Genomic DNA, 23,654 nt, shown 5'->3' on the forward strand with positions numbered 1-23,654 from the left:
AAACCATCAAAAGGACTTTAGTTGTGCTACTTGTCTCATGCTAATGTCTAAACAGTAAAGAAATATGGAAGAGTTCCTACAGCATATTCACATAAGTTATCTCATTTTGAGGGCATGCTTTCAGGAAGTGTTCCTGCCCAACAGGTCCCTGTGTATCACGATGAATGGGTCAACTCCAAAATCTTCTCATGGACAATCATAGGATTTTATGTGGCTCTACTGAAACATCCCACTGTGAAATATTTAGAAACCAGCTGGGTCCAGGGCATGCGGTATTGACTCTTTGTGAATCAGGAAGGATCCAAAATGAAAGTCGTTCTATAGCCATTGGGATCTGATATCACTTAATTCTCAGGATAGAACTCAAAAGAAACTTCTTTCTTTGAACCTGAAAATAGAAAGGCTAAGGAACAGGAGAGGGAAATAAAAGAAGAATCAGCCCAGAGCTGGCATCCAGGTGCTGACAAATGTTCCTTATAAAGCCTCTGATTACTGTCTTGACACAATGCAGTAGTGGGGACAAGAGAGGGGAGGTGAAAGGTGAGTTAAGCGTAAGGGATTAATTTTAGCCCCAGCTCCAGGCAACCCGGGAGGCTGAGCTGACTGGGATTGTTAAAGATCCTCTCTGCCATGCCTAGGTGGCTGGTTATGTCACTGGGGCTAGTAGAACCCTGAGCAGGGTGCATGCAGTAAGAGGCCTTTTAGGTCAGAGACAGGCTTCCTGGAAACTGAAGCCTGAGAAGCAGCTCTGATGTATAGGACTTTCTCTTTTCCCACTGCAGATGGTGCTGAGACCAGAGTATCCATTGCTTTTATTTTTTTCTTGATATTACATGCCAACTCATTGGAAGGGCTCTTGATTGGATTCCCCTTTTCCAGTCAGTAAAATGCCCCCTGATGACCTGAGCTTAAATGTCTGACCACCCAGCTCAGAACATGAAAGATGTAGAAGAGGTTCAAAAGGATGTTGAAGTGGTTCTTCTTCTAGGACAGTAGATTAGAAAACTCTTCATATTTGAATATGTCAAATTCCACAGAATCTTGTCTTTATAAGTATTGAAAGCACAAACATTGTTATAGTGCTTAGTGACGCTCAAAGTGCCTTCATATGCATTATTACATTTGAGCATCACTCTGTCCTGTGAGAGGGACCAAGTTTGGTATTATTACCACCATAGCCATATTCAGATTACATTTGAGGCTGTGAGGGGCTAAATAACTTACCCAGTATTCACACAGCTGAAGGAGTAAAGCCAAGATTTCTATCCTGATCTTCAGATTGCACTAATTCAAATTTCCTACCCATTTTTCTATTTCTTAGAGTCATGATTTTATTGATACCAACATTAGGTTATTAGGGTTTTGTTTTGTTTTTTGTTTTTCATTTTTTCACCAGAAATATTCTCAAGTAGAAGTCCCTGCCTGGACCAGTTCAGTTAGTTACGGTTTCTCAACTTTGGCACTCTTGACATTTGCGGCTAGATAATTCTTTGTTGCAGGGGGCTGTCCTTTGTATTGCAGAATGTTTAGCAGCCTCCCTAACTTGCCTACTGGAGGCCAATAGCATGTCTCCAATGCCAGGAGTCCTCTGGGGGACACAGTTACCCCTGGCTGAACAGCACTGAGTATGGAAAGTCTCCAATATATTTTATTTCAAATGCTTATTGTCCTTTTATAGCTTACACAGTACACATGCAATAAGAGAGATCTCTTTGTCCACATCTCATCTTCAATTATTGAGATTTTGAAGAGTTAAAAACAAGTCTATGTTCTTGACATGATGCTGAAATTTCTCAGGTCTTGGGTTTTCATTAATTCCTACCCAGGAGGTTTTCATTCCTTTTCTTTCTCTTTGCCTGCAAACATTTGAGGCCTTGCCAGATTCGAAGCAAGCATTAAAACAAGCCCCATCTACTTGCTCATTCATCCATTCAGGACCAGTGTTGCTTTCAGTTCAACTGGAGGAAAAATAAAAACCAATCGTGAAGTCCTGCAAGGGGAATAACAAGTGTAAATACAATCAAGAGGGAAAGCCCTATTTGAACATGTTTTCAAGACTGTACAGATATAATGGCAACTAGAGAGAGGCTCACTTAATGAATGTGTTTTAACATTGCTAGGTACATTTTAAAAACCATCTTATAAATAAGTTCTTCGAACATTTGGTCACAAAAAGTATCAATTAATCACTCAAACCAGTGCATCCTGAATACTTGGACTGCTAAATAGTTCAACTTGTTGTCAGGAATGAATTAGGAGTCACAAACAGGTGAGTTTCTACTTATAAGGGACTTGTAACTTGTTGGGGTTAGTCTTTGGTGAAAAAAAATGTTTAGGGGTGCCTGGATGGCTCAGTTGGTTAAGCGTCAGACTTCCGCTCGGGTCATGATCTCCCAGTTCATGAGTTGGAGGCCCTCTTCAGGCTCTGTACTGACAGCTTAGAGCCTGGAGCCTGCTTCTGATTCTGATTCTGTCTCTGTCTCTGTCTCTCTCTCTCTCTGTCCCTTCCCCACTCACATTCTGTCTCTCTCTCTAAAAAGAATAAACATAATTTTTTTTAATGAAACTATTTTAAAAATGTTCAAAATCTTTTCAGTAGATTTTTTTTTTATTTTTATATTTTTATGAAGCACTGTTCTTTAACTGGGCTACAAATGAGATTCTCCTGGGAACTATTATAAACTACCAGTTCTCAGGCCCCAGTCTCAGGTAATCTAATTTAATTGGTCTGGGGTGTGGTCCTTAGATCAGCAGCGTCAACATCACCTAGCAGCTTGTTAAAAATGGGGTATCTTGGGCCTCACCACAGACCCACTGAATTAGAATTTGCATTATAATAAGATACTCGGGTAATCCGTGTGGAGTGTTAAATTTGAAAAACACTGGTCCAGGCATCAGTAGTTTTAAAAAGCTCCCATGGTCATTCTGTATGCAGGTAGGTTTGAGAATCACTGTTATTGAGAAAGCTAAAAATGACTCTTTTTTCTCCTTTCAGACTGACTACAGGGTTGTTGAACATGGTAACCACTAATTAACCACATTAGCCACACTTGCAATGCAGCTGATATGACTGAGACCCTGAAAATTTATTTTTATTGAGCAATTATTATGTCCTAAGCACTGAGGATTTAAATACATTTTTTACATTCAGTCCTCTGGCCAGCACTATGAGGCTAGTGGCTGATGGCTTATATTGGACAGTGCAGGACTAGAATATACTCTCTCTTATTTCCTTTTACTTATTATATAAATGTAAATATTTACATCATCAATAAACTCATGGGCATTTACCTTCATTTACCTTGTGAGCTCACCTAGTGTATTTTGTCATTGTACAATCACTGGTTAATCACTCCACTTGAATCATGGGATTGTTATCCCAGAGATATAGAAATGGCAGATGCTACTATCAACCAAATTCATCCAGATGGTGATGGCTACCCTTTTTGAGCATTTCCTACCTACTTCCCACTTCAGGTATAACATATTATTTACCCTTGGTACAACCCTTGAGATCGCTGTTAATTTTATGCCCATTTCCTAGATTAGGAGCCGTTCAGAGACTTTAGGTACTTGACTAGCTCACAGAATTTTTCTCTCAGGTTAAATCTCTAGTTTCTGCCAAGTTACAAGTTAGCATTTCCCTGGGCACTTATGACATTTGCTTTGCTCCACAACATTGGTTAGTTCTTTGGGGACTTTGGTAGCCTCTTTCTTTTCACAATCCTCTTTTACCTTCTAGCACCATCTCTACATGGATGGGAAGGGCTTTATTAGATGAAAGTCTGTTTTACTGTTTAATGGTCTTTCTTGGGGGATAGGAGAGTTTTGAGAGGGTCATAGTATTTTTTTTCTTTAATTTTTGTTTTATCAGGCAACCTTCCTTTCTCTTCTGTGAATTCCCAGCCACAAGATAAATAGCCTCGTCTCTTACAAGTTAAATACAATTACTGCTATCAAACCTAGAGTCTTCCTGTCCCTGTAAATGTCTCTTAGAAGCTGATAAGCATTTCAAGGCAAACTGTGAGCTTTTGGCTAATGCTAAAATTAAACATAACCACCACAAAACGACAAGAATACACACACAAGCGCAAACACGTTTATATACACATATATGTTTACATGCACACACACCCTATGGAAGGGAACATTTGGGATAGAGGGAAAAGGAACTCATAAACACATGACACATGGACACAAGACACATGTCCCCGAGACACTAAACCAACACATGACTCAAGGTTATTTATGATACAATTAAATAACACGCAAAGGAGTTTGTAACCATTATGAAGATTTACACCAGATAATATGACAGCAATTATAGTGACTAAAGACATTATTTATCCAGAATTCATTTGTAAATGGGGCAGTGCTTTTGATATAGAGAGTTGTTCATCAAAAGAATAGTGTTTCTGGAAACTTCTATAGGACTTTATGAGGTACACATCTTGGGTCTTGGTTCATGCTTTTCTCATCTTTCATAGACTGCCTTGAGATTTAGAAGGGAAGATGGAATTTAACAAATTAAAAGCCATATGTTAATTATTTATTTAATCATACATTAAATGGTATATATGCTATAGTCTAGGAACTCAGTGAGAGAAGTAAAGAGAAAATTGAGGGTCACTTCCAGACCATTAAGGTCATTCAACTAGTTACGTAAAGAAAAGGATTTCTTAATTTCTGTGAATAATGAGTACATGTACATATGAAACCAAACACTTTCAAGATTAGAAATACAGTGTGGTCACCTTTTATGTGATTTTTAAATTATGCTCACTTGAGATTAATGTGACATAAAAGTACTAATGACATCTCACTCTATGCAAGGCATCTATAATTAACACAGATTCTTCCAAATTATACCAATCATCAAATATTGCATAATGTCAAAACCAGGCTAAGTGAATTGTGTTTGATTTTTCCTATTGTCACCAAGAAGCTCCAGTTTAGATAGTAAATAGAAATTCTGGTCTACAAAATGGGTCTTAATTATTAAAATTCAGAATCATTATCCTAACTGTAAAATGCAACTACCCTGTACTGTTTTCTCTCTGCCCCAGAGTTAGATGGACATCAAATGCCCTAAGACCTGTCCAAGAGTGTAGCTTTATTTATAGAAAAATTTCCCACTTCAGTCTCTTCAGTTTAAGTCTTATACAAGGTTGCAGGGTCCCTGTAGTTATTTAAAGTCTAAAAAGAACATTGAGCTTCTTATAGAAAGGCGGTGCATAAATATCCAATAATAATAATATATATTCACACACAGTATGTCATTTATAATTCTATAAAGCACGGAGGGTAATGAAAGGCACTCTAAACTGTAAATCACTCAATCGATTGTAATCATATTGCAGCTCATCTCAAAGAGATAAAGACTTTCCACTCCTCTAAAATCCCTGTCAATACCCCAGCAGGCTGAAGAAGGAGCAAAGCAGGGTCAGAGGAGGAAAGAGAGAATGAGTCAAGGACAAAGGGACACTTTTAATCTTCAGTTCATGGAGTGAATGTGGACTGGATTTGATTCCCACTGATACTTAGTTTGGTTTATGAGACGCTTTCTTTTTCACATGGTACTTTTATAGCCTTACAGTAAGTCCCTGATGCTCTGTGTGTGCCTCGATGGAGGGGTTTGCCATATACCAATGATTGATATACGGTGCTGCAGAAGAACAATTGGGAACTTAGGCATATAAGTGGAAAATGACAGTTCAAGCCAAAAGCTAAGGTTATATCAAACTGTATGTTGGAAATGAGTTGATAATGGGCCAGAAGAAAATTTATATTGTATTTTCAAGCAGCAGTGACACTTCAGAAGTCTCTTCACTAACTGATGTTTCCTTTTATTAAGAAGAGATGTTGCTAATCCCCCATCCTCATCAACAGGGTGAGTTTGAGTGGAGTGATCTCCTTATTATGCATTTATTCATTCCACCACTCAACAAATACTAATTCAAAACCTACTTTGCATATGAATCCATGCCAAATGATGGGTAGATGATGGGAAATAAAACAAAGCCTCTGCCCTCAAGGATCTTATAGCCTAGTGAAAGAGAAGGGCATATACACAAGCAAGATAATTTTCATACTTAAATTTTATTATGCAGTTATTAAGTGCCAGGCATCACACTAAAACTTATATTAAATCTCTAAAGTAGCCCTAAGAGGAAGAGACTATTTTTATCAACATTTTATGAATGGTAACATGGAGGCCTGTTAGGTTAGCTCTCTCGGGGTTTTAAGCTAGTACACAAATACCTGGAATTCAAGCCTGTATCTCTTGGGAGGCAAATGTAATGCTTCTGTGCACTAGACCATATTGTACCTACAGTTCTAAGTAGCATAAGAAGGCACTGCAGGTGACATCTGGATTCAGTGGCACACATAAGTACCTGATGGAGCCTGAGGACCAGATAGGAGTAGCATGGGATAGAATTTGGGATGTGACCTAGGGTCCTCTAGGACAACACTAACCAACTCTGCTCCCCTACTTACCTAGACATACAGAAGCATAAACTGTGACATGACAACCTGCAACATTCACACTGAAGGAACGAACGGGCAGCCATTGTTCGTACCTTATTTCACTTAGTGTGATCTGCCCAATGGTTACAGGAGACAAGTATTAATCTCTTTCTTTTATAGAAGAATAAGCCAAGGTTCTGGGAGCTGATCACATTTGTTGCAGTCACAAGTGCAGAAGGTGTCAACACTGGGATTCTATATAGATTTTTGTTTGTTCCTATACTCCTCTCTCTTTCTCTTACCCCATATTTCCATCTGTTTCCTAGGGGTACTTCAGTTTGTATTGTGTATAGAGCTCAAAATCATTTGGCTGACAGAGGTAAATTCACATGCAAATTTACTATTGTTTTCCACATCCCAGTGCATGCAGTACACTCTGTAATCACATTATTAAACATTTACTAGAAATGTGTTTCTGCCTGATGCACAATTGCCAGTCTCAATGTTTAATTAAACTAAATTTGTTTTCATTTTAATCACATTATTGAAATGTGGTTTTCTCGGAGTTCAATGGTGAAATCTTCATTCCAAATGCCTGCAAGTATGTGAGAGCTGTGTATCCTGGACAAGGGTATGAGGATATTATAACATATCCTTGAATAAGGGATTTTAGGGGAATAATGTTAATTAATAATACGTGACACTGATATAGTACTTATTTTGTGTCAGGCTCACGGATTATCACCTTGAATTCTCACAGCATCCTAGAAATTGATTCTATTATTATTCTCATTTTGGAGATGAGGAAACAGAGTCTCAAAGAGTTTGAGTAATATACTCTCCAGTATCCTACAACTAGTAGGTGATGAGGCCAACTTGGATTTGAACATAGGCATTGAAAACCTGATTGATTTATTTTATTTTAGTTTAGTTTAGTTTAGTTTAGTTTTTAATTTAATTTAAGCGTTTTCTACACCCAACATGGGGCTCAAATTCACAACCCCAAGATCAAGAGTCACATACACTTCTGACTGAGCCAGCCATGCGCCCCCCTGATATCTTCATTTAGAGAAACTTCTTCTCTAAAAGGCCAAATAATAAAAATTATAGGCTCTGCAAATTATGAGGTCTTTGTTGCAATTATTTAACTCTGCTGTTGTGCAAAACAACCCTAGACAACACATAAATGAATGGGCAGTGCTTTGTTCTAATAAAACAATTTACAGAAAGAAACTATAAGCCAGATTTACCCATTGGTTGTAGTTAAGGAGTCCTCGATCTAGATCATGCATATTTTGAAGACTATAGCTCTGTTGTTACTGATCCATTAGCTTTATTTTGTGGATTGTTTTATCTCTGTTAAGAATAAAGGGAACAAGATAATCGCTAAGTGGATGAGTTAAATCTGAGAGACATGAGGATAGTATTGTTAAGTAGAGTACTGTAGACCCACTGGTGAGGTTAATTCAGGATAAAGAAATACACAAGTGGGACACACAATCCATGTACCTGTACTTAAACAAAAATCCAACCATACACTGTTTTCTTAACTGAACACCAAAGACACAGATTCAGTTCTACCTTCATTTATGTTACGTCGTACATTGCTTAGAACAAGATCTGAAAATAACAAACTAAAAGCCTTAATATTTCTCTAGTTCTGTTACTTCTACTTGTAACGATAAGTGGTAGTGATCCAAATACACTCTTTCTCACACACTTCTTAAGGGAGTTGCATACTTTTCTTTTGAATTTATTTATTTATTTTTTTAGCCGGCTCAGCTTCCCTAACCTATTCTCCATAGCCCTTCTGCATAAAGGCTCCACCTGACCTCTTAGCATTTATCTTTTCTTTTACCCACTCACTGATATGTCCATCTTCTGAGTCCCAGAGAACCTTCTTTTCATTTTCTTGGCATTGGTTGTCCCTAACTGGTTGTTGGGAGCTTCCTACTTATGCTTTTATTCTGTTTTTGGCCACTGATCTGCCATTTCTAGGGTGGACTCTTCTTAGATGTGATCCAGCTTATTTCTTTTTGTTCACTTCTAGAGATTTTAGAATCTGTTTCTACTTATTAAAGGAACAAGTACCAGATTCTACTTTATAGATGTATGTATATGTGTATGTGTATGTATATGTATATGCATAGCATGCACAAGTTTAAATTTTTAAAAATCAAACTAAGGAAGACCCGATTTTACTAATAGAAAATGGCAGCCCCTTCACATTTTTCTGACCTCAGTATTGACTATAATAAGAGTCAAAGTTTCCACTCTCAGAGTAGAAAGTATATACCACCAGACTTTGCTCTCTACCACCCAAGTAAAGTAGTCACAGTGGGGGAATCTATTAATTCCCCCTACCTCTTTTTTTTTTTTTGACTCAAAGTGGCAATATAGCAGGTGTTCAATAAATGTGAAACTGCACATCTGTGCTGAAATTATTGGAGACTTTTGATTCCATTTTGTATATACAACAGTGTACATCAAGGTAAAGAGTATCCTTTACAAGCATTACATATGCTTAATTTCGGGGCACCTGGGTGACCCAGTCGGTTAAGCCACCTCTCTCTCTGCCCCTCCCCTACTCACACGGTCTCTGTCTCTCTCAAAATAAGTAAATAAACTTAAAGAAATTTTAATATACTTAATTTCATTTTAAATAAAATCCAAATATGACAGATTTTTTTTATTATGAAAAGCTTTTGAAATTTTACTGGGAAATTTTCTTTGTTGTCACAATTAAATCTTATTTGAGATGATTCACTATAGGTCTTGAAGAGTGGATTTCCCAGTGTACTTAGACAAAATGGTAGGAGAGAAAAAGAACATTCAGGCATCCATGAAAGTTTAAAAAATAACTAAATATAAATCTGACATAGATATATATGTAGAGTAAAAATAAATCTAAAATCTTCTCAGACAGCCAAGGTTTAGAAATACTTAGTAGGTCATTTTCAAACCTATATAAAACTGTTGTGAGCTGTTGACTATTTCAAATAAAATAGGAATTTATATAAGTGAAGTACAAACTGAAATAGAACCAAAATGCTTTTAGACTTTCAAAATGAATAGCCGGAATTTTACTGAATTTTCTGTGTGGTGAGGGTGGAGCTGGACCTCCAGAGAGGAAAAAAAAATGAAGCTAATACATGGAAAAGAAGATATTGCTCCCAGGGGGCAATTGAGATCTCCTAGAGGGGAGAAACCAAGTGAAATCTAACAGTCTTGCTTCATTTTGTGGCTTTCTTCTACTAAGACCTCAGAGAATTTTGAGTTCCAAGAAGGTCCATAAAGAGAATTTTGAAATACTCTTAACAGATCTGTTCTTGAAATAAGGCCACCGAACTGAGCAAGGTGCTCTGCCAACACATTGACTCAGAGTCCTGACCAACCCTGATCCCAGGCCTTTATGACAATTCTCTGGCCTTATTCCCATCCCCAGTAGCTGTACAAAATTCATCCACAACACTTCTTCCAAGCCCTACCTTCTAGTGATCTGGTTGAAATGCACTAGTAGTTGTAGAGGTCACCAATAAACACTCAAGCCAAAACATTAATGAACTTTTCAGTCAGTAAATCCAGCTCATTCTGTGGCTGCATAATTACATAGCTGCATCATTCTGTCAGGTTGTAGTTGCTTTAATTTTTTCTGGTCAATGAGAATAATCAATATAAGTATACTTTGTTCCTCTTGCTTGTGGCTTTGATTTCTTGATTTGTGTCACTCCCCTCCACGGCAGCTACTTTGAACAAGTGAACTGTTAACTGCTCAAGAGTTTGAGCAGTAATTGTGTACCTTCAAACCTCACTGCCTTTTAAATGGGTACTAACACCTGAAATCCGAATTGTCACAGCCAACTTCTAGGGACGGAAGCAACCCTAGTATCTGCATTCCTTTGTTAACAGAAACCATGCAGATCCTTCTGTGTGAGTATTTATTAAGCATCCATCTCTATAAATCTTTGTACTAGGAAGTGAATAATAAATAGGAATTGGACCATTATTCAATCAGAATATATATATATATATATATTTTAATTTATTTATTTATTTTGAGAGAGAGAGAGATTGCAAGCTTGAGCAGGGAGGTGCAGAGAGAGAAGAATAGAGAGAAAATCTCCAGCAGGCTCTGCACTGTCAGCTCAGAGCCCATCATGGGGCTTGAACTCACAAACCATGAGCCCAAGACCTGAGCTGAAACAGAATTGATCTCTTAACCAACTGAGCCACCCAAGTACCCCTCAATCAGAACATATTTAAATCAAACAGCATAATTAAGGAAGAAATTTATTCATTTACTAATCACTGTGTCTAGGTTCCCTTTCAGAGTCACACCCAGATATAAATCTTGGAAAGAAAAAAAAAATAATAAGATACATCTTTGGACAGCATCCCTGAATTTGGTTAGATGGGAAATTGCAATCCCTGTTCAGAAATCTAAAAACCTGTAAGGATTCCAGTGTGATTTAAAATAAGCCACCATCCCTGATAATCCAAAATGAAAACATCAAAACAAGAAAACTGCATGTGCTTCTCTCACCTGTTTCATCTCTGGTCCTAATTGTGCCTTATACTTAGTCATGTTCTCAGTGCTTTTTGACAAGACAGCAATGAGGCATCAGCAGACACTGCATGAACTTCAGTAGGCAAATCGAGTCACTCAAGGGCCTTCTTTTAATATCTTGGATCATTATTGCAAAGATAAAAGCGGGGTTTCTGAACGAGTAAATTCAAAGGAACTTAGCAATTAGATTGGTGATAATACTAGATCATCTGGTACATTTTCTTGGTTGGTTCAGAAATTTCTACACAAACGGACTACTCTAATTTGACTAGTATAATTTGCAGTGTTACAGATGATACAGTTTGCCTTTCTTCTACCAAGAAAATAGATCTGTCTTATTTCTCCTCTTTGGCTTGAAAAGCATTTTTGTTCAACTCCATTATCACTAGGAATGTCATTTGAAATTATTCTCAGTCATTTCTTTAAATCCTAGATATTTTTTTCTTACAGATATCTAGGAGCTGTTTCTTGTGGAAAGGTGCAAAGTTCTATGGAGAATATATGAAGACATTCTTTCCTTTGAGATATTTATAAATTCTCTCTACACAGGATACACACACACGCACATCAATGGGTAAATACTAAAAACCTTGCATTTGCGTCAGCACAAATAAATATGTGGAAGCATAAAGTAGCCTAATGATCTTTAGATAGTCCTCAGATAACCAAGATTTAATATCATGTTATTTAATATTTTATATTAAATAGTTAAAAGAAGGGAGAGTTATTAATATTTTATTAATATATTTCAAATTTGTAGGTTTTAAGAGGTTATAAGAACCTTGGTAATCATTTAAACTTTCAAAGATAATAAGTTAATAATTTATTGGAGTCAGAGCACCTGCCTCTGTTTGAGGTAGCAGTAGTCTAGTCATCAATTTCATGAATATTCTTGAGCACTTAATATGTGTCAGTATTTCATGTCACTCTGTGTTAGAAAAGGGATTGTGGAAGTAGGATGGTGTGAAAAGATTTTTCTTTAAATCTTGTTTGTAAGGTGATTATAGTTTCATACCAAACAATAGCAACAGCAACAAAACATGCCCTCAAGAACTGATATTCACTTGCAGGATAGAGGAGTCTGGGTTCTAGGTAAATATTTTAAATGTATGGATAATATTGCAGAATTGTTGACCACTTTCTTAAAAGTATTAAAAAAAACTGATTTTCTTTTAAGAAATTGCTATTCTGGCCAATACATTTACAATTTGAGCTAATACTCGAGTTGTGACTTAAAACATGACATGCTTCTAATTATTGACAACTATGTGTCATTGGAGTTGTCAGTCAAAACATCTAGATGTTAGTTGTTCTTACTCTTTATTTAATCCCTTAGCTTTTGATTGTTTTGATGCTTCTCTCTACAATCCAACTGCCATGCTAACGTAATACAATTCTGAGACCAGCTATTAAGTCCTGGAAAAATAACTTCTAAACTCTCCTCAGCGAGTTTATGAAGGTCACTTTTCGCTGATCCATTAGCTTTAAAAGGAGTTGAAAAGGCAGGGCCTACTTTTTAAAAGCCAAAATTGCAAGGTGGGAATGTTGTTTTGTCTGGTTTTGGTCTTCAATTCAGTGTTTTGCTTTGTTTTTATTGTCTTGTATTAGTAGGGAGTGTGGTGAAGCGGATCTTTCTATTCTAAGCCTCAGGAACGCTATTTGTAATCAGTGATTATTCATATCCTGCAGGAACATCAATGGTTTGCTTTGGTTCGAAGGTTGGAGTAAGGGATGGGAGTAAAGGTGATGTTAGCTCAGAAAAAAAGGCAATCCTTTTCTATTCCCCACAGAATCCTTTACGGAGTAGAAAAAAAAATCCATTGGCAGGTAGGGGCTACAGTTCCAGAACATCTTGCCATTAAGTCCAGCCTGCTTTTCTTACAAGCCTCTATCTACCCCTCATTTGAATAGTGATGACAGGAGGTTACATAAGTTGCTGAATAGCCCCTTGTTACCTCTAGAGTCAGCCCCACCACCCTCCCACTCTTAATCTGGTCCAAGCTAGAAATGGGGACCAGAGAAGTATCAGCGCTTCTCTGGTTTTCCTGCCCTGTCCCAGCTTCCTCAGGTTCCTGACCTGTCCCTCTCCTCTGAGGAGCTGTGTTACTGCATCCCTTTCCTTCGAATAGATAATTATCTCTTAAGAATGAACAAGAGGGCTAAATATAGGTAGCAGGTCCTGATGCCTCCCTGTCTCCATTCCAGGACCCCTAAGGCTTGCACCACACAAGCTCCTCTGACTCCACAGATAGCAGCTGAGCACCTCCCCCTCTTTCTGTTGGTCCTTGATGGAAACCCTCACACAGGAAGCTGCTTCATTTACCCAATCTCTGCTTCCCAGTGCTTGCTGGATTTCCCAACTCCCTGGCTGTATCTGAATAACAGAATCGTTCCAAACCTTTGTTACTGATTGGCTCATGTGTCTGTGGGTCTTATAGGTGTGTTTTTCGGCTGGCTTGGATGGAGCTAGATGGTCTTGATGGCCTCCCTCACATGTTTGGGGCCTCAGCTAAACTGGAGGAGTGGCTTGGATGGCTGGGGTCTTTCTTCTCATGATCTCTCATCCTCCAGGAGCTGAGACTGGTTTTGGCTTTCTTGATATGGCAGTCTCGGGCTTCAGCGGCGTGAGAGGGCAGCACTATCATGCCAAGGCTGTTCAAAACTCCACTTACATCCTGTTTGCTAATGTGCCCTGTGCAAAACAAAGCAAGTGTCAGAGCCAACCCAGAATCAAGGGGTAGAAAAGTAAACTAAAGCTCTGATGGGCGGAGTGACAACGTCTCATTGCAAAGGGGCGTGGATATCAGAATGGAACTGTAGCTATTTTTCAGAGAGCTTTAGTAGGAAGCTTCGGAAAGGTTGTCACAGCTGTAATTGTATTTCCTTACACATTCGTTCTCTCAACCCTAAATTCAGGACTCAATGTGAAGTTGTAAACTAGTGGCTTTCACTGAGGAATTGTCCCCTCCCTACTTTTTTTCTTTAAAGTATGACACTTTGGAATTAATCTTGGCTCTAACTGCCATATCATATGGCTGCCTTCTTCTTTTTTTATTTTCCTCAGCATGTCTTATCACTGTGCCTAAATTGAGTTAATTGCTTTTTTAAAAATTAAATGTCCATTTTTTAAAATTTTAATCTTGTTTTTATATTCCCTTTGGATACTTTCAAATACTTTATCTGCTTTTGTTTTGAGTATTTGTGATATATTGGTGTTATTTATGAAAAGAGTTTAATTTGTATAGGCTGTGTTGTCCGATTCATTTTTTTCCTTTGCTTTCCTTCTCCCCTCCCCACCGCCCCCCCCCCGCACCTTTTTTTTTCTTTTTAGCAAAGATAGTTATGCTATAAAAACAGTCCCCTTGCTGATCTATAATTTTCTCTAGACATTTTCTCTGAGCTCCATGCGTTGTTTATCATTACCCTTTGTTTATAGCCAGATTTGGGGCCATGCTGCAATTCTCATAAACAAATCAATTTGAATTAATTTGCCAAGTAGAGTTAACGAGGCATTGTATGAATTCAAGATATACTACAACTATTGCATTCCCTGAGGTCATTTCCTCCCGGGGAAAATTTTGATTCTTGTACCACATTGCAGTAGTGTATATCTGACCTTTGAATCTTGCACCAAATGATGCGTGGCTGCCAACTGGTTCATTTTTTGAAAAGCCTCAGAAATGCCATCTAACCAAACAAATAGGAGTTCAGAGAATTCTTTAATTAATACCTTTGATGGGGCGGGGGAGGGTTATCTTTAAAATCTGTACTCTCTGATGCTTGCCTATGCTAGGAGTCCTATTTCCGGTGACATTTTAAATGGGAAGGTTGAGAAACATTCAAATAGGGAAAATATATTTCTTAGATAATCTTTGAAATCCCTTCCACCTTAATATTGTACACCCCTTCTCCCAAAATATAAACTGTAAGTTCCAAAGAACTCTACTCCCAGAAGCAGCATTTTAAACTATAAAACATAACAACATTTGCTTAAGCAGGATCTCTGTGGTTGTGTATCCTTCCCTTCAAGCCCACCCCTTCACCCTTACACATCATCTGTCACCAACACGTCATCTAGAAAGGAAAATTTCCCTCAGAATGTAAAAGCTGGGGGGAAAAAAAGGAATGTAAAGGCCAGTACGCACAAATGAATAGGAAAATCCAGTTCTCCTTTACTCTGAGGAAATGGTTTAGGAAATAGAGTTTCTCAAGGGAGTTCAAATCTCTGGGTCTTAGATGTATAATTTCCCTGATGCTTAAGGAATTGAACCCAAGCCCCCATTAATGTCTGCTCAGTCAGATGAGAAACCTAGGTTGGGAAAAGTGTCCCAAATTTTACATTGTAAAGAAGGATGAATCTCTTAAATTTGAGACTGATACATACAAATTCTCAAGTGTTTTGTGTAACAGAAAAATCATTATGCATTTAACTGTATTTAACAAAGAATCTGATAATGGCTAAGGACTAACATGGGCTCATCAAAACAAGTCTTACCAAACTAGTCTAATTCCCTTTGGATGACATTAGCAAACTGGCAGATGAGAGAATGTTATAGACACAGTGTATCTTCATTTCCCTGGAAGAGTATAATATCAAGAGAGCTATGACAGTATCTTAAGAAGATCTGCCTCTAGTTGAACTGAAACAGTCAGATGAAGCTTTTTAGTTCCCTGTGTCTATTGCTGTGTAACAAATCACCCCAAAACATAGTGGCTTAAAACAACAAAAACTTACCATTCCACAGTTTCTGTAGGTCAGGATTTGGTAGCAACTTAGTTGACTGGATCTGGATCAAGGTGGCTGATGAGTTGACATCAAGATCGCAACTGGGTCTGCAGTCATCTCAAGACTTACATAGGCATGGAGGGTCTGGTAGCCTCAGGTCCTTGAACATGTAGGTCTCTCCAAAGGGCTTAAGTGTCCTTATTCATATAATACTAACTTCCCTAGAATGGGTATTGAGAGGGAGAGGGAGAATGAGGGAGGGAGAGAAAATGAAAGAGAGAAGTCACAGTGCCTTTTTTGACCTAGTCTCTCAAGTCACACACTGTCACTTCCAACATACGCTGTTCTTTAGAATTGAGTCAGTACTAAGTAGAGCCCACATGCAAGGTTGGAGAATCAAGCCCCGTGTCTTACAGAAAGGAGTTTTAAAGAATTTGTAGACATTTTAAAGCCATCACAGAATCCTATTCTGTAAATTTTTCAGGGTCTTGAATAAAAGCACAAAGTTATGCTTATCAAATTTGCAGATGGCATAAAGCTGAGAAATGTGTCTCCTACAAGAGACAAAAGGCCTAGAGTTAAGCATTTTCTTATCAGGTCGGAATGCTGCTATGAAAGAAAAATGAATAAATTTAATGGGGTGTAATTAAAGTCCCGCTTTGAAGTTCATAAAGTGTGTTGCGTGACCGTAAGATGGCCAAAACTTTGCAGAAAGCAATTCAGTTAGAAATCGTGCTGGGTTTTAGTTGGAAATAAGCCTCATGTGTGACAGTCCCATGATGTGGTTGTTTAGACAAGTCTTGCGAACCAGTATATTAACCAGATCAAGGGTGGGTAGTACACAATACAGTGATTGTGGTCTTTAGATCCCTTGGGAATAATATATTCATTTGTACGTATAAGGTTTGAGGTTGGTCTAGAAGACCCATAATTTATAAATACCAGCAGTTCCATCAGATCTAAAGAGAAGAATTCCAACAGCCATCGGTTTATCATGGCATCAGACATGTTGATATTGGTGTGACTTTCCTATTGATGAGGATGAAAATGTTTATATTTGTTACCCATTAAAGTTGTCCTTCCATACTTCCTTCCTATCCTCTGAGCTGTATAGGAACACTGCACATGCATGATATTTTTTTTCTTTTTACCAAATATTCTAGCATTCTGCCGTTAAAAACATTGAGTTTGATTTCCTCTGCATGACAGGAATGAAAGGGAAAAGGGAGTGGAGAGAGGAAAGTTGCTAGAAAGAAATGAAAGAAGCAGATTAAAGAGACACAAGAAGACACAGGGATGCATGAATCACAGGGAAGAATGACCCCAAAATAACACTGTGGCTTTTGCCTCAAGGAGGAAATAAGTGATAAGAATGAAAGGCACCTGGGGGGATCTGGAAGGGGTCATATGTCAAATGGTTGAAGACTGGACATTAGCGCTTCATGTCAAAAGGAAATTTCAAAAGACTTGACACTAAAAATTGTGTAGTGAAGTAATTTTTGTGAGTTTACCGTCTTTTGAGTTTAACCCTTTTGAATTGGGCACTATTTTAATAATAGCAACAATAGTGACAAGTCCTGTATTGAGCACTTAAGTTGTGCCACACATTGTACTAAGGACTTTATATACCTTTAGTTCTCACTGCAACCCCTTGTTGCGGTTATTATTATAATCCTCATTTTATATATGAAGAAAATACAGCTTGAAGACACAAGACATAGATATTTTAAACATGTTTACCAGAAAGGAACTGGACAAAATTCAGACATTGCTATTGACTAGTCTAGCTTTAGTTCATATTTTGGAATAATTATGGAAGGAAATAAAATTTTGTAGCCTATTTATATTTTAATTTGTAGCATGTCATTTTTGAAAGTGGCTCTTAAATAAAGAATAGATGCTACATAGATCTATTGTAATGAAGCAGATTCCGTTAGAAATTGCTTGAAAATATTTCTTTAAATTATGTAAACAAATAAAGATATTGCAGTCCTGTTTTAGTAATATTTCTGGGATTGAAAGTATCCTTTATGGGTGAGGAGAAATGAGAAATTTCAGGGGAAAAGGGCTTTAGAAAGAGAGTTGAGACTGGCATCAACATGCAGGGAAAGGGTAGGGACTGGTAATATATGTTCTCATTGTTGCATCAGGGTAAATGGTCTTTAATATAATTACATTTCAACAGAAATGGCACTTTCATTTAGATTTGGGATATGAAAGAGAAGTTCAATGTTAACGTATTTGCACAAAAACTCACCTCAGCCAGGAACAAAGGTTAAGGAATTGAGACATGGTCACTTGGATACCTGGACATTGACCAGGGTTACATCTCTAACATGGTCCTCATCTCTCAACATGTGTTAGGGAAAGATCCTGAGAATTAAAATAAATTGTAAACTCTCCCCATTCTCAACCTCTTTGAACACCTCCTAAACTAAGCTCTTTCCTGGATTATTGCATTTAATTTGTATAAAACCTTGCAATAAAGGTTATTATTATCTTCTTTTTTTTAAGTGAAGAAACTCTAGTCATCTAAAGTAAGTAAGTTGTTCAAGTTCACAGAAATGGTAAATGTCTGAGATAGGATTTCACCCAGAGTCTCTCAGACTCCACAGCCAATGCTCTTTTTGTTCATGTTTGAGCCATCTTTGCTTCAACAGCTTAACTCCAGTAGCCTAGAGATGGTGAATTGATACAAAATTACTTTGATACAGGAAGGGAATAATATGGTTTTCCACATATGTCTTCCATTCCTGAACATTTCCAAAACACATGAGATAGTAAGATTCCTTGGCCAAGTTAGGGTATGCCTGGGTGACCCATACTGCTTTCCAGAAGCAAACATCTCATCACTTGGGAAAGGTGGATCCCTTGGCTCACAGAACCACCCAACTGAGTCTGGAGAATCTTGCTTACTTAAAAATGCCCTTGTGCTCTTAGTCTGTTAATTCACTTCCCCCAGTTGATCAGTTTACTCCTCCAAGAGATTAATTTCTTTCCTTAGCACATGGTAGGATCAAGCTCATAGTATATAAATAGTTCTTTTTTCTTTAGCCCCAAAGGTGTGTTTTGAGGATTAATGAGATGATGCTTATAATTGCATTTTGAGCTTTTTGGTTGAAAGGCGCTTTATAAATACTAGTTATTTGGTTTTTGTTGAGGTCTAATCCATCACTTACAAGTGGCCAAACATTCAGGATGCCCTCTGGGTAGCACAGTAGCCCACTTTTTGACTCCGAGGGGAGTTCATCTGAGTCAACATCAGGGAGGAGACCAGAGCCAAGCTTAGAGAATTTCCCCAGTTCCTTTTCTTTAGTGTCTTATATTTGCTTTGAAACTCACGAAGTGTTCTTTAGGGAGAGAGACTTTGTAAGAACATCTGAAAGCCCTACTACTTGAGCCTACTCACATCGATTTTCTTTTGCCTCTGGCTCTAATACATAGTATTCATTCTTTGACTGTTCGTTAGACCCATGGTCTCATTTTTTAGTGTCAAGAAAACAATAAAAAAAACCTTTTTTTCCCCTTTTATTCTAGGACTCAAAACAAAATGCAAAAAAAATACCTCTGGCATTAATTTTGCACAGATGAATGCTGTTACAGTATTCCTATTAGCATGTCCATGTGCTTGACAACATTTCAGATGGTATTTATAGGAATTTTCTGCCAGCCTGGTGCAAATTGCCAGAACCTTTAGGACACTCTTCCTCAACACAGAAGCAGTATATCCTCATTACCTGTGGCTGGACCAAGAAATCACATTAGTCAATGCCTGAATTGTTCCTTTACTTTCAGTGGTTTAAGAAACCCACTTTGTTTTGGAAATGGGGTTAGCTGAGTATATTTTAAAAGACTCAGAAATCTAAAAAGAGCAACAGCTAGGAGATTTAGGGGATATTTAGGATGTTTTATTTTTCTGTGTTTCATTGATCTTTGAAAGATAACCTTTGTCAGACCGAATGGAATATGCCCATGTTTTGAATGGAGGCCTGGTAAAGTCCTGAGGCCATGGAAGTACACCCTTTAGATCATTAGGGAACAACTGAATTGTATTAATAATGGTTTTTAAAACTTGAATGTTTTTCATACCCGTGTTCTGAATATGCCGTACCTCTTATTATCTTATACTAGGTCCAATGGTGAATTGGGAAATGGGGAAACTGAGGCCAAGTCACTTGCATGAGGTCACACAGCTATTAAATGCTAAAGTTAGAACCCAAAGCTAAATTGGTCTCCAAAGTCCATGCTTTTAACTCCTGTGCTGTATTAATTATGGCTTAAAGAAACTAAGTATAATGAATAGGATCTGCATTTGGACCAATAGAGTATATAAAGGTGTTGTAAAATTTATTTTCCTTGCTATACCAAAGTTCTCTGTATCATTTCATTCTTCTATTTAAAGAATACTTATTCCTTTGGGACTGACAACAAATTTCAAATTTACTCCTCTGAGAGTGCTTGACAACAAAGAGGGTCTGATGTATTGGGGAACTGTTGAAGGGTCAACTTGCCTTCTTTGTCTTACTTACTCTGTTCTCTTTTTTTTTATCCTAAATAGATTCACTCAAATGTAAGAAACATGAGGTATTTCTGAATAAAGTTTGAAGCTATGTATGAACCAGTTGGGCCTCAATAATCTCACCTCAGAGTATTCTGTTCTTCACAATATTACAATTCAACAGTGCCTGTTGTATGCGTCTCCAGGAGTTGAAACACTTGATAATTAGAAGCAATGATACAAATGCAAGTGAATTTAGGAGGCCAGTGGCACAAAAACATCAATTTCTGATAAAAACTGCATGGACGCACACACAAATACACTCACCTACACACCTTTATTTTAAGTAGAATAAAATGTGACTAATTTCTTTTCTAAAGCTCAGTTCTTTGTAGGTGAGTGTCACATCTATATAGTAATTTAAGAACTGTCTATTTAAAGATCTCATGGTATAATTTATAGATTTCTCAGTGTGTTTGAGAAGTGTGGTCATTACATTTTGTTGGTCTAATTAGTAATGCACATATGTCTGTTTTTAGTGACATCATGACATTACTGTTCATAAGGCCATTCTTTCTTGAGGATATCATTGCTTTCTATTGAAGAATTGATTTCACTCTTTGTTTAAATTTTCATACTGGTTGCTGTATGAAATGTACAACTGAATGTCATGAAGGATTTAATACGAATGTACATTAATTTTTACAAGGTTTGCTCAGCTTTCAGGGTACTCGCTGACTATGAATTCTTATGTTTAGAAGGTTGTTTACTCTTTAGTCAGTCTAGCAAATGGGGCTTGGGGTAAATGAACTCATTCTCATGCACATGTTTCTAAAACAGTTCTTACTAATGTTTCAGATAAATTAAAATAAAAACCAACAAGAACATGAAAAGAGACTAAGAACAATGTTAATGTGGCAATTTAAACCGGTTTGGTTTTCCAAATGACCTTCCATCTTTCACAACTTTTAACAGTATGCAAGATCACTATCATTAGTGCCAGACACTATCAGTCTGGTGTGGAAAACTTAAAACTTTTTTCTAAATGTCTTTAAAGCTGAGATGGAGAAGAATGACTCTCTCTCTTTCACTTCCCCATGGGTCTAAGGTTGAATCATGGCTATGCTGTCCTCCCAACATATCGCTTATTGATTATCCAACATAGTTTTCTCTTTTACTAGCGTGTACCATGCCTCAAAATTATCTTCTGTAGAGCTTTAGGTTTGAGACAGAGTGTATGGGGAGGGCATGCTTAGGAGGACCAAGAGCCCCTATGTATTTAGAGAAAGTAAATCATTGTGCTTTCTAATTTACTTAATTTAGTGCATATAGAACTCTGGCAGTTTGGAATTTTGGATACTACTGATTTTACCCTGCATGTTTCTAAGAATATTTAGCTTTATATTTGCTATCGACTTCACTAATCCATTCCACAGTGAGTGGAGAGACGGTTATCACTATATTAATGTTGCAGCCAACAACAAGTTACAGAAAACCCAAAGTAATAGAATATATTTAAGGTGAATCTGGCACAACCCATTTGCCATCTTTCAGTATAATGCTTTGTTGTAACTAAAACTTGAGAGGGGTCAAAGCTTATGAAGATGGATGGTATCCCTCGTGTTGTCTGTCTTCTTTAGGGGTAAGATTAACAGTTAGAGATATAGGTTCTTTTCAGAAAAGTGCATGCTCCTTTTCTGTGAAGACATGTAAGAATTTACCCAACTTTATTTTGGATTAATAGAATTCTGAATACCCAAATCTACCAAGGAGGATCATTATGATAATCTCTAATTGGTAACTACATTAGCAGATAAAACTAACTTCTTTTGCCCTGAAGTTTGAAACACCAAGTTGCCTTTTTTTTTCTTTTTTATTTTTTTTTTAACATTTATTTATTATTGAGAGAGAGAGAGACAGAGCATGAGCATGGGAGGGGCAGAGAGAGAGGAGGAGACACAGAATCCGAAGCAGGCTCCAGGCTCTGAGCTGTCAGCACAGAGCCCAACATGGGGCTCAAACCCACAAACTGGGAGGTCATGACCTGAGTCCAAGTTGGACGCTTAACCGACTGAGCCATCCAGGCGCCCCAAGAAGTTGCCTTTCTGTTTTTTCTCCTTGCCTGCAGCCTCTCCCTTTCCTTTTTATTTGTGTAAGAAATAATACTCCATTCATTGTAGTTTATCCTTTGATATGTTAATATTATGTTTTATCCCAACCAGAGAAGATACCATGATGGAGGCTAGATACAGATCCGTAGTTGTCTCTTTCATGAGCTTTGTGTTTGTTGTTGTTTTTGTTATTAGTTTTTATTCCTTGGGAAGGAGAATGAGTCACCTTCTTAAATCATTTGTTCATAGCAGAAATGAATGGGAAATCTTGGAAACATCTCCCAACATAGCCACCCCTTTCCCATCTTATACCTCATGGAAGGCAGGTACTAGTTTAGTCACATGTGGAATCTTCTCTGTCAATAATTCCTATAAGAAGGTGGCTCTGAGATTGAAATGCCATGGTGACCTTCTTTTAACTTGGCCTGTTGCTATATTTAATCCTAACATTCTTTCTGGCTTTTAGACTTTTTTGTAAATCGTTTCCAAGAGCACCTGTTTTGAGATTTTTATTTCATTTTTAATGTTGGTAATTTGGAATGGGATTCCCTAAGTTCCAGTATAGGGCTGTGAGTGAAAATTCATGAATTAAAATTCACTAGTTTCTGCTTGATCACTGTGAGGTTGGTTGATGAGACAGAACAGTTCCCCAAACATGGCTTCATTATTTTGTGATTTGAAGCATATTCATTAGGGGTATATCTCTACAATACTGCTCTCCAAGTCTGTCCTAATTAGACAAATCATCCAGGGGTGGTAACAACAGTTACAAAAAGAATAAGGGGGCATCGTAGCAGTTAAAAGCATTATGTTTGAGGCATGAAATTAATTAGATATTTCATGCCTGAAGGAGGTATCCTGAACAGGCTTTATGAATAGATACTTGTTCAGAAAGGACCTCTCATAGAAAGGTAAGAGAGAGAGAGACTAGATAAACATATAAAGCTTGCATCTATTAGTAGTAATAAAATTTAGGTACTTAAAAGTCTGCTAATACTCTATCACTATATTTATAGCTGCTTTGATTTACAAATATTTACTTTGGGTTTTCTTCTTTTTTAAAATGTACAACAAGTCCGGACAGACAAGTAGAGATGTAAAGAATCATCTGTGATACTCTATTTAGCATAGTTGATGAGATACCAAGGCCTCAGAATAAGAAGTCACCCTTGGCCATCAAGACTTAAATTGTCTTCTTCCCTCCACCAGAAGTTAGAGCAGTTACAAACACTTGAGAATAAGGAAGGACATGACCCCATGCTTCTGATAGGGTTCAGTACTGTG

At 37.5% G+C, this 23,654-nt stretch overlaps 1 protein-coding gene across 6 annotated transcripts in view; it reads left to right on the plus strand.

Moving 5' to 3' along the window:
* Positions 1-23,654, plus strand: part of NRXN3 (neurexin 3) — a 1,506,001-nt gene that overhangs the window by 1,327,799 nt on the left and 154,548 nt on the right. The gene's annotated exons all lie outside the window — the stretch shown is intronic.

The sequence above is a fragment of the Prionailurus viverrinus genome, chromosome B3 (genome assembly GCF_022837055.1).
Source record: "Prionailurus viverrinus isolate Anna chromosome B3, UM_Priviv_1.0, whole genome shotgun sequence".
Taxonomy (NCBI): Eukaryota; Metazoa; Chordata; class Mammalia; order Carnivora; family Felidae; genus Prionailurus; species Prionailurus viverrinus.